The 8,033-nt window shown below is 38.8% G+C and overlaps 2 long non-coding RNA genes across 2 annotated transcripts; both read left to right on the top strand.

Moving 5' to 3' along the window:
• LOC148690015 (uncharacterized) lies at nt 1-1,982 on the top strand. Its single transcript, XR_015957441.1, has 3 exons — nt 1-394; nt 925-991; nt 1,835-1,982. It is a non-coding gene; the product is annotated as an uncharacterized LOC148690015 (long non-coding RNA).
• A 1,134-nt stretch (nt 1,983-3,116) lies between these two features.
• On the top strand, nt 3,117-3,817 carry LOC148690014 (uncharacterized). The gene is made up of 2 exons (XR_015957651.1): nt 3,117-3,514; nt 3,585-3,817. It is a non-coding gene; the product is annotated as an uncharacterized LOC148690014 (long non-coding RNA).
• Nucleotides 3,818-8,033: the final 4,216 nt, after the last annotated feature.

Genomic DNA, 8,033 nt, shown 5'->3' with positions numbered 1-8,033 from the left:
CTGAGAGCCACACACACACACTGTCTCTCTCTCTCTCTCTCTCTGTGGGTTCCCCGAGCTCCATTCCTTCCTCTTCTCTCTGTAACGTACGGACAACACACAAAAGCACCCAAATCTTAGTAGATCGTGGGAACCAAAGACACCATTCAACTCGTGAGGTCGAGGCGAGCACAACCATACCATTTTCAGGTGAGGAATACTTCGTTTTCACGTCGTTTCAACAATGGCCGAATTGAGTACTGTTCATGCAAAAATTATACATTGAGTTTTTGGACTTTTGAAGCTTGTAGATGTGTTGGTGAGGTTCCCAGGAGCGTCGGAGTAGCTCGTTGGACGAATTTGGACGTCGGGAAGGCCTGGTTCGAAGTTGGCCGGTTTTTGAGTTTTGAGACAGGTATGATCGCGTAACTTTTAGCCTTTAAAAGTGGTCCAACGTGATTCTACTAGTTTAGGGCTTTCTTTTGGTCCAAGAATCATAGGAATTGGTTGAGAAACGAGGGAGATTAGTGAGTTTAAACTTTTCCCAGTTTTCCGACGACCGGAGTCCGGCGAGAGTCGATCGGAGAAGAAAGAGGAATATTCCGTTAGGTTTAACGGAATATTCCTAACGGCAGTGACGGCATCCGGTTAGATTTAACGGAATATTCCGTCAGTTTGACGGAATATTCCTGACGGCGTCTGTTGACACCGTCAGTGTGCCTGGCACGTGGCCGCGCGTGGGGGCGCGTAGGTCCGTGCCTGTGCTGGCGCGTGGGGGCGCGTGCGGGGTCCAAAATTTTTTCTAAAAATATGGTTGTGATCCTGAGGTTGTGTAGAGCACGTGGGTATATTCATTTGTCCATTTTGAGCAATGTATGAGAAGTTATTACGAGAAACGGGTTATGTGCTTTAAAGTTAACGTTTTTATAGTTGTTTCGCATCTAGGTGACACGTACCCAGAGGACGAGCGTGCACACGCGAGACAGGGGGGCTACGACCCTTCTACATACCAGTGAGTGGGCTTTTGTTTTCCGTATATACCTATATACATTTATATTCCCAGAAATTGAATTAAAAAGGGTTATTTGCCTTATGCCATGCACTTTATTATTTATCGTTTATGCATCTTTGCATGCATTATTTGTGGCATACATATACATATGCATATGTCATATATATTTATGTGTGGGTGCTGTGGAGGCATAGGTAAGTGCCAGGTAAGCGTTAATTAACGATTGCATTACATAGTGTTTAGAGATGCTTAGAGAGCTCATAACCTGCACCCCCGGTGTTAGTGCTCCCGCCCAGAGTAGGGCACAGTCCTTCACGTGTTGTTCACCTCCCGCACCATACGCTCAGCTTGGATCCAAGCTAGGTGCATAGGCCTGTCGTACAGACCACTTTAGGTGGTTCCGACTCGTAGGTGACCCGCGATTATTCGCACAGCCTTCACGTGATCGTAGCACTAGAGCGTATATATGTATTACACCCAGGCCTGTCGTACAGACCACATAGAGTGGTTCCGACTCGTGGGCAGGTTCAGTTGTTGAGTTTGAGATTGAGCTCTATATGCAGCCGTACAGGTCACGTTAGGTGACTCCGGCTGCCAGATGTTATGTTGTTGATATGATTCATACCTGAGCACATACATTTCATTACGAGGTTTTGACATGGCATATCTTGAGCATGATTGGCATACCCTTGAGCATGTTGGGCATATCTATACATACGTACATATGGTTATTTTCTGGGAAGTATACAGGTTTTACGGTGAGGGGTTAGAATGTATTTTTTGAAATGGTTTTCAAAGAGCTTTGTTTTTGCCCACTCACGCTTTTGTTTTGCGCCCCTCCAGGTTCTAGTTGCTTAGCCGTTGCGGTGGTTTCCCTTGAGAGTTTTCCGGCGTTCTGACAGACACTCCACATTGTAGGGTCGCCTTCGGGCGTACTACTGTTGTCGTTTTATTTGGACTGCTATAGACCTGCTCTGAATTTGTATAGCACTAACTAGCACTTATTCTAGTACTTGTTTGCTAGTTTTGTTTTAATTATTCGTGCCTTTTTATTACTACTTACTAGCTTCCGCACGTGCACATGGCTACGTCACCTTTGAGTGACGGCCAGCACGCTCCGATCTCGGTCGGGGTGTGTCAGTAGGATTCTTTCCATTCTTTTTTTTTCCCTCTTCTTCCCTCCCCTCCTATTTAAACGGTCACGGTTAAGCCATGTCAACATCTTATATTAATTTTTTTTATAGAAAGAGAAAGACAAAATAGAGAATGTGAGAGGAGGGGATGAAAGGGGATGAAAAGAGGAGGGGAAAGAATTCTAATCCTGACGATGTGTGAAAAAGATGTATTACATGTAAAGTAAGTACATACATCGTAGGTTTAGCTTAAAAAAATAAGGAAAACTAACGAAAAGTCAAAAAAAAAAAAACTCTAGTTTTAATGAAAAAAGACAAATAAAGGTGTAGTAAATAGTACAAGAAAAAGGTAAAAATATGGTTTTTCGTTAAAAGTGAACAGTACCGGAAGTGTTTCGTTAAAAGTCCCTTAAAAATATCTATTTTATTGAATCATTTCGTAAAAGCATTATGGTGGTCCAGCATGATTGACTGCTAATTAATCTAGCACCAAGATAGTCATCAGCTTAGCCACATGATAGACCAACAAGTGGGAGGCCGTGTTGCAAAAAGCCTTGGAACAATTAGTAGTGGAACTACTCAACATAAATATTATTTAATATTGTAGAGTTCTAATAGAATTTTAAAATTCTTCAACATGCCTCTTCATGCAGTGCCATTCTTTGAAATCTTGTCTCCAAATTTCACTGTTTAAATTTACGTAATTCGTATTACACAAAATTATTTTATTTAAGTCAATTTTAGAGTTTTAATTACTTAGTTACAAAGTTGAATTTCTGTAACTAGTCATTAAAAAGTCGTAGACCTCTTGAGGTCACTTTTAGTGTTTTCATATAGAGTTCGATTTCATAAGTGTGTAGGCGAAAACCATTTGCGAATTAGAGTTGTAACGAAGGAGAAATAAAAGAACAAAGGTAGGGGCATAATGGTAATTTGGCACTTCTACATAAGGCAGGCTTCAGCAAAGCTGGAACAACCTTTCTATCTTGGGAAAGTGGACTTGCGTGGCTTAACTCGGCTGCCTCACTGACCCGGCAACATGACTCGTTTCTGGGCATAGTTTGGACGCCATTTTTCGGCGTTTTTCTGGTGAATTGATCTCGGCTACCACCTGGAAACAACTTCTCTCCTTACTACGAACATTTTCCACCTAAAGTTCACGTCGTTTGGCCGCCGTTCGTGGCCTATCAAACTTGTGCATTTTCAAGTTTTCCGATGGCGAGCTCCCCTTTTTAAACGACCACCACCCTTCCTAAGAAGCCATCGATGTTTGGAGCAAAACCCCAGCCTTGGATGAGACGTTTGTGCAGCGACGACATATTTCCCAGCCACCTGCGGCCTTTCTGGGCCTATTTCAAGGTTTTACAGCCGTTTTCTTACTCTGACATAGGTATGAATTTTATTTCACTCTTCACAATCTACAAATTGATATAATTTGGGAACATTTTGGTGTTGGCCAGATTCCGGCAATTCGTGGTTGTCAGCCATTGTGGCAGCGCGTGGCAAGTTACCTGACTTGGGTCCTTTTAGGCTAATTTTGATATCTTGAGTCAGCTTTTGACATCCATTAGTGTAATTCCATTATTTAAACCTAATTCTGTTAAAGTCCGCAACTGACTTTTAATGTAGACAATGATCTAACCGTTGGATTGTCACAAATTTATAGTATGTTATTGTAGTTAATATTTGAAGACCTTAGAATGTTATGGATAACAAATCCGATATATAGATCTTATGGATTAGGTTACTAGGGTTGTTGATTGTATCGTGGACCACGAACGATGATCGACTTTAGTACATAATGTCCCGAATCATTCTTAAATACTGAAATAACATTACTATATATATATATATATATATATATATATCTGATAGAGCTTGGTGGGCCCATCTTGGTCAGCAAGCCTCCTAAGGGATGTGTGCTTTGGTTTGTGTGCGAGTGGTACCTTACCGAAATTTACGGGATTATTGAACTTTTGGACTTACCTGGTTAATCTACACTGAGGGACCATATGGTTATTTGTTTGCCTATGGTCCTGCCTGATTAATTTGTATTGGGGGACCGTATGCATTCTTGGGGGTAACCCTGCTTAGTTAATTCACATCGGCGGGTCATTGCCTACCTGGTTACATTATTTTCATAGGTGGTTCCACCTAGTTAATTCGCATTGAGGAACCACATTATTAGAGGCATGCCCATGGTCCTGGCTTGTTAATCCGTATTAGAGGGTCATTGCCTACTCGGTTACTTACTTCCATATGTGGTCCCGCTTGGTTAACCCACATTGGAGACCACGCTATTAGATAAATGCCTATGGTTCCGCCTGGTTAATCTGCATTAGGGAAATATACACATTCTTTAGTGGGATTCCGTTGAGTGGCATGGATACCCCGTCTCGCCTCGATTCCGTTAAGTGGACTGCAATTGCATTCTATTTGGGATTCCATTGAGTGTTCTGGATACCCTACTTCTCCTCGATTTCGTTAAGTGGTCCAGAATCGTATTTTATTCGGGATTCCGTTGAGTGGTCTGTATACCCGGTTTCGCTTGATTCTGTTAAGTGATCCAGAATCGTATTCTATTCGGGATTCCGCTGAGTGATTTGGAACTAGATCTCTATAAATCTTCACATGTTCTTTTGAGTCGGCTTAAAATGCAGAAACATAGGAGTTGTAGACTTTAATTGAATTATGACGCTCTAGGCTTAGTTTTCCGTGTTTATGAACGACAGATTCGAGAACTTTTATGGTTGATTTAGAAAGGCCAATGGATGTCCGTGTGACTCCTTTGAGAATTCCAGCGGATTTTTTTTATAACTTTATAAAGTATAGTTTATGAATGATATTATTACGATCAGATTGGTTGATCTACGATCAAATTGGTTGATCAACGTGGTTAAAGATTAATATTGTCCATTGTGGTTCTTTGGAATGTTATATGTTATTGATTGCAGTATTGTGTTAGAAAACATTGTGATATATGTGATTGGTGAATGACAATCCTGGTTGTCATATATTTTCGTTATATAGCTTGGAATCTAGTGAATCAAGCTCATCGAGTTCCAGAAATGGAATGATTGTGAAACTCTATGCTTTCTGTTAGAAAGTGCCATAAGAAACGTTAGCACTCCTCTAGGGGAACTATGAATGGTTAGATCCCTTCTTAAGGTACGTAAGCAATCTAACACAAAGGTTAAATGCAGTCAAGAAATAAAAAGAAAATACTATGTTATTGGACCGTTGGTAGATTTTGGTCATATCTCAAGAGTGAGATATGATAGTTGAACAGGTACTGATGACATCACGTATTGATCCTGAACGTATCTTGGCAATGTAAGATTCAATATATACAATTTGAATGATCATGGTCAGGGTCGTTTAAAATTGGTATGGAAATTCCTTCGGATCGTCGGAAGGATCTTGCTTTGATAAATATGTTAAAATAAATCAGAGATTTTCCTTATTATAGAAAGATTTGTAAGAAAAGAAAAGTTACTAAATAACTTAATTACAATGGACAATTTATGTTTTTTAAATGAAACAAATATTATTTACAACTAATTATAAAATAACTAACTCATGCCAACACTATACGTATATGAAAGGACAAATAAGCCAAAATGTGGGTTAATGGCTTGAAAATTATTTTTATTTATTTTTTATTTTTTATTTTATGGATTGACGTAATTGATATCATGCTTTAAGGTGTTGAGCTCTTGCATGACGGTGTGGGTTCAAACTCCATTGGTAGCTAATTTAACATCTAATCTAACAAATCTATACAAAAAAAAAAAAAAAAAAGCGCATGTAATATATTGGGTCCTCAAATGTGCCTCGGTGTTGCGGCAATGTTGAACTAGGCCAGGACTGAACACCACATTAATTAATTAAACTAAAGATCCTAGCTATAAATGATCACCATTATTTAGAGTATATTGTTGTCTGACTCTTTGAACTATTACTTTAATTGAAATTGACCTTATGAACTATTTTTTTGGTAAATTAACCCCATGGACTATTTGAATGAGCCAATTAACCCCTTATCAATAAGTTATGTCCACTAATATGTCAAATTCAAAGGCAAATTAGTCTTTTTATTGTCACTTCTTACATGTCACTTATAACCACCAATAGAATTATGACATGTGGACACATAATAATGTGTATGACAATGTGAAATGGTCCGTTATGTAAAAGTGTGGTTTCTTTATGTTTCTTATTATGCTATATGTTTCTTTATTTTATTGGTGATTATAACTGACAAGTTAGATTTAAGGATGAAAAGACTAATTTGCCCTTGAATTTGGCAGAATAGTGGACGAAATCTAACGGCAAGGGGTTAATTGGGGTAATAGTTTAGGGGGTTAAACAACAGTTCAGGGGGTTAATTTACCAAAAAATAGTTCAGGGGATTTCAATTGGGGTAATAGTTTAGGGGGTTAAACAACCGTTCATCCTAATATTTATGTATTCACTAGTGCGGACTCAATGTACTCACTAATGAGTATTCTATATACTCATTTTCTGATTTGACCTAATAAAAAAATCACTTGTTCCTTGATGTTTAAAACCCAAGAAAAATTAATAACATGTCCGTTGAACATGTGTTGAAATATTTCTGAACAAAACCAAAAGGTGAATACTCACTGGTGAGTACCAAAGTATTATCCAAGACTGCATTAATGTAATATCTTAATTACTTAAATAATAAATACCAAATTGTTGTAGGCATAATTTATTAAAAATTATGGAGGCCAAAGAGAGGGGGTGTGGCGGCATAGAGAGAAAAAAAGAGAGATGTGTAATTATGAGGTTTGTTTTATTCCACCCTATTGTGTCTTTATTTATAGTAGTAGGGAAGGTAAATTTCATACCCCAATAGGATTACAACTCTAATAGGATAATATCTAGTCTAAGAGATATGGTAGAATCCCATAAGGATATCCAATATATGTTAGGATTTACACAATCACATTCATAATCTAATAGGATTGCAACACTCCTCCTTAAGCGTGTAAATACTCAAACAAATGGTGCATCAGGACTTCAGCAACGAAGTAAGTACAGCTGATGAAGTCATCGACATAATGAACAAATGTGAGTCTCAAAATAACGGAAGAATGCATAAATAAAACTCACAAAACCTCGTTATGGTAAAACCTAATGTGGGATAAAAAACTCACAGACTAGGGAGAAAAGTGAGAAGTTGCATTAAGTCTAAACTACACATCTTCTAGACGGAAGTAGAAAATCTCATAAGGGTAGGACCAGCCTAGGATGGGTGCCTCGTCAAAACCTAGTTAGGTAGCAAAGATCAAGTGAGTATACTTCTGGATACTCCCCTTGAGTTTGATAGAACTTCCAAATGAGAATTATAAGCATTGCATATGAATAGTTAAGCATACCAATTCCTTAGATAAGCTTCTGGAAGGTTGACTTTGGCAGTGACGTCGTGTAAAGGTCGGCAAAGTTGTCTAGGATCGACTTGCATGACTTTAATCTCCTGATGCTTTGCGGATGTGATGTAGACGCAATATGTCTCGGCGTTGACTTCGGGGATGTATCATGTCTTGGTCGGGTTGATACATATGGCATGGTCTTCATGGATCATCATTGGGACTCAATGATGGATGAAAACAACAAGTACTTCTAATATGATCAACAAAAGCTTTCAACCATATCTCAAGTGTGGCATAGTGAAGTAAGGTGAGTCTTGGAACGGTTCAAAGATTTTGCAACTAAAGTTATATCGTGGATCTCTAAGATATTGCGATATCCCTAACGATAAAGACATAACCATTCAAGGATGTGCCTTATGCGGGTTTGATAAGTAACCAGTATCAACATAACAAACAAGGCAAACATCATTTCGAGGATTAAGGGGGCCATATCCACTTGGGATGCACTGG

The sequence above is a fragment of the Pyrus communis genome, chromosome 16 (genome assembly GCF_041283825.1).
Source record: "Pyrus communis isolate YQ-2024b chromosome 16, ASM4128382v1, whole genome shotgun sequence".
Classification (NCBI taxonomy): Eukaryota; Viridiplantae; Streptophyta; class Magnoliopsida; order Rosales; family Rosaceae; genus Pyrus; species Pyrus communis.
The sequence above is the reverse complement of the archived record's forward strand: the minus strand, read 5'-3'. Positions and strand labels throughout refer to the sequence as shown.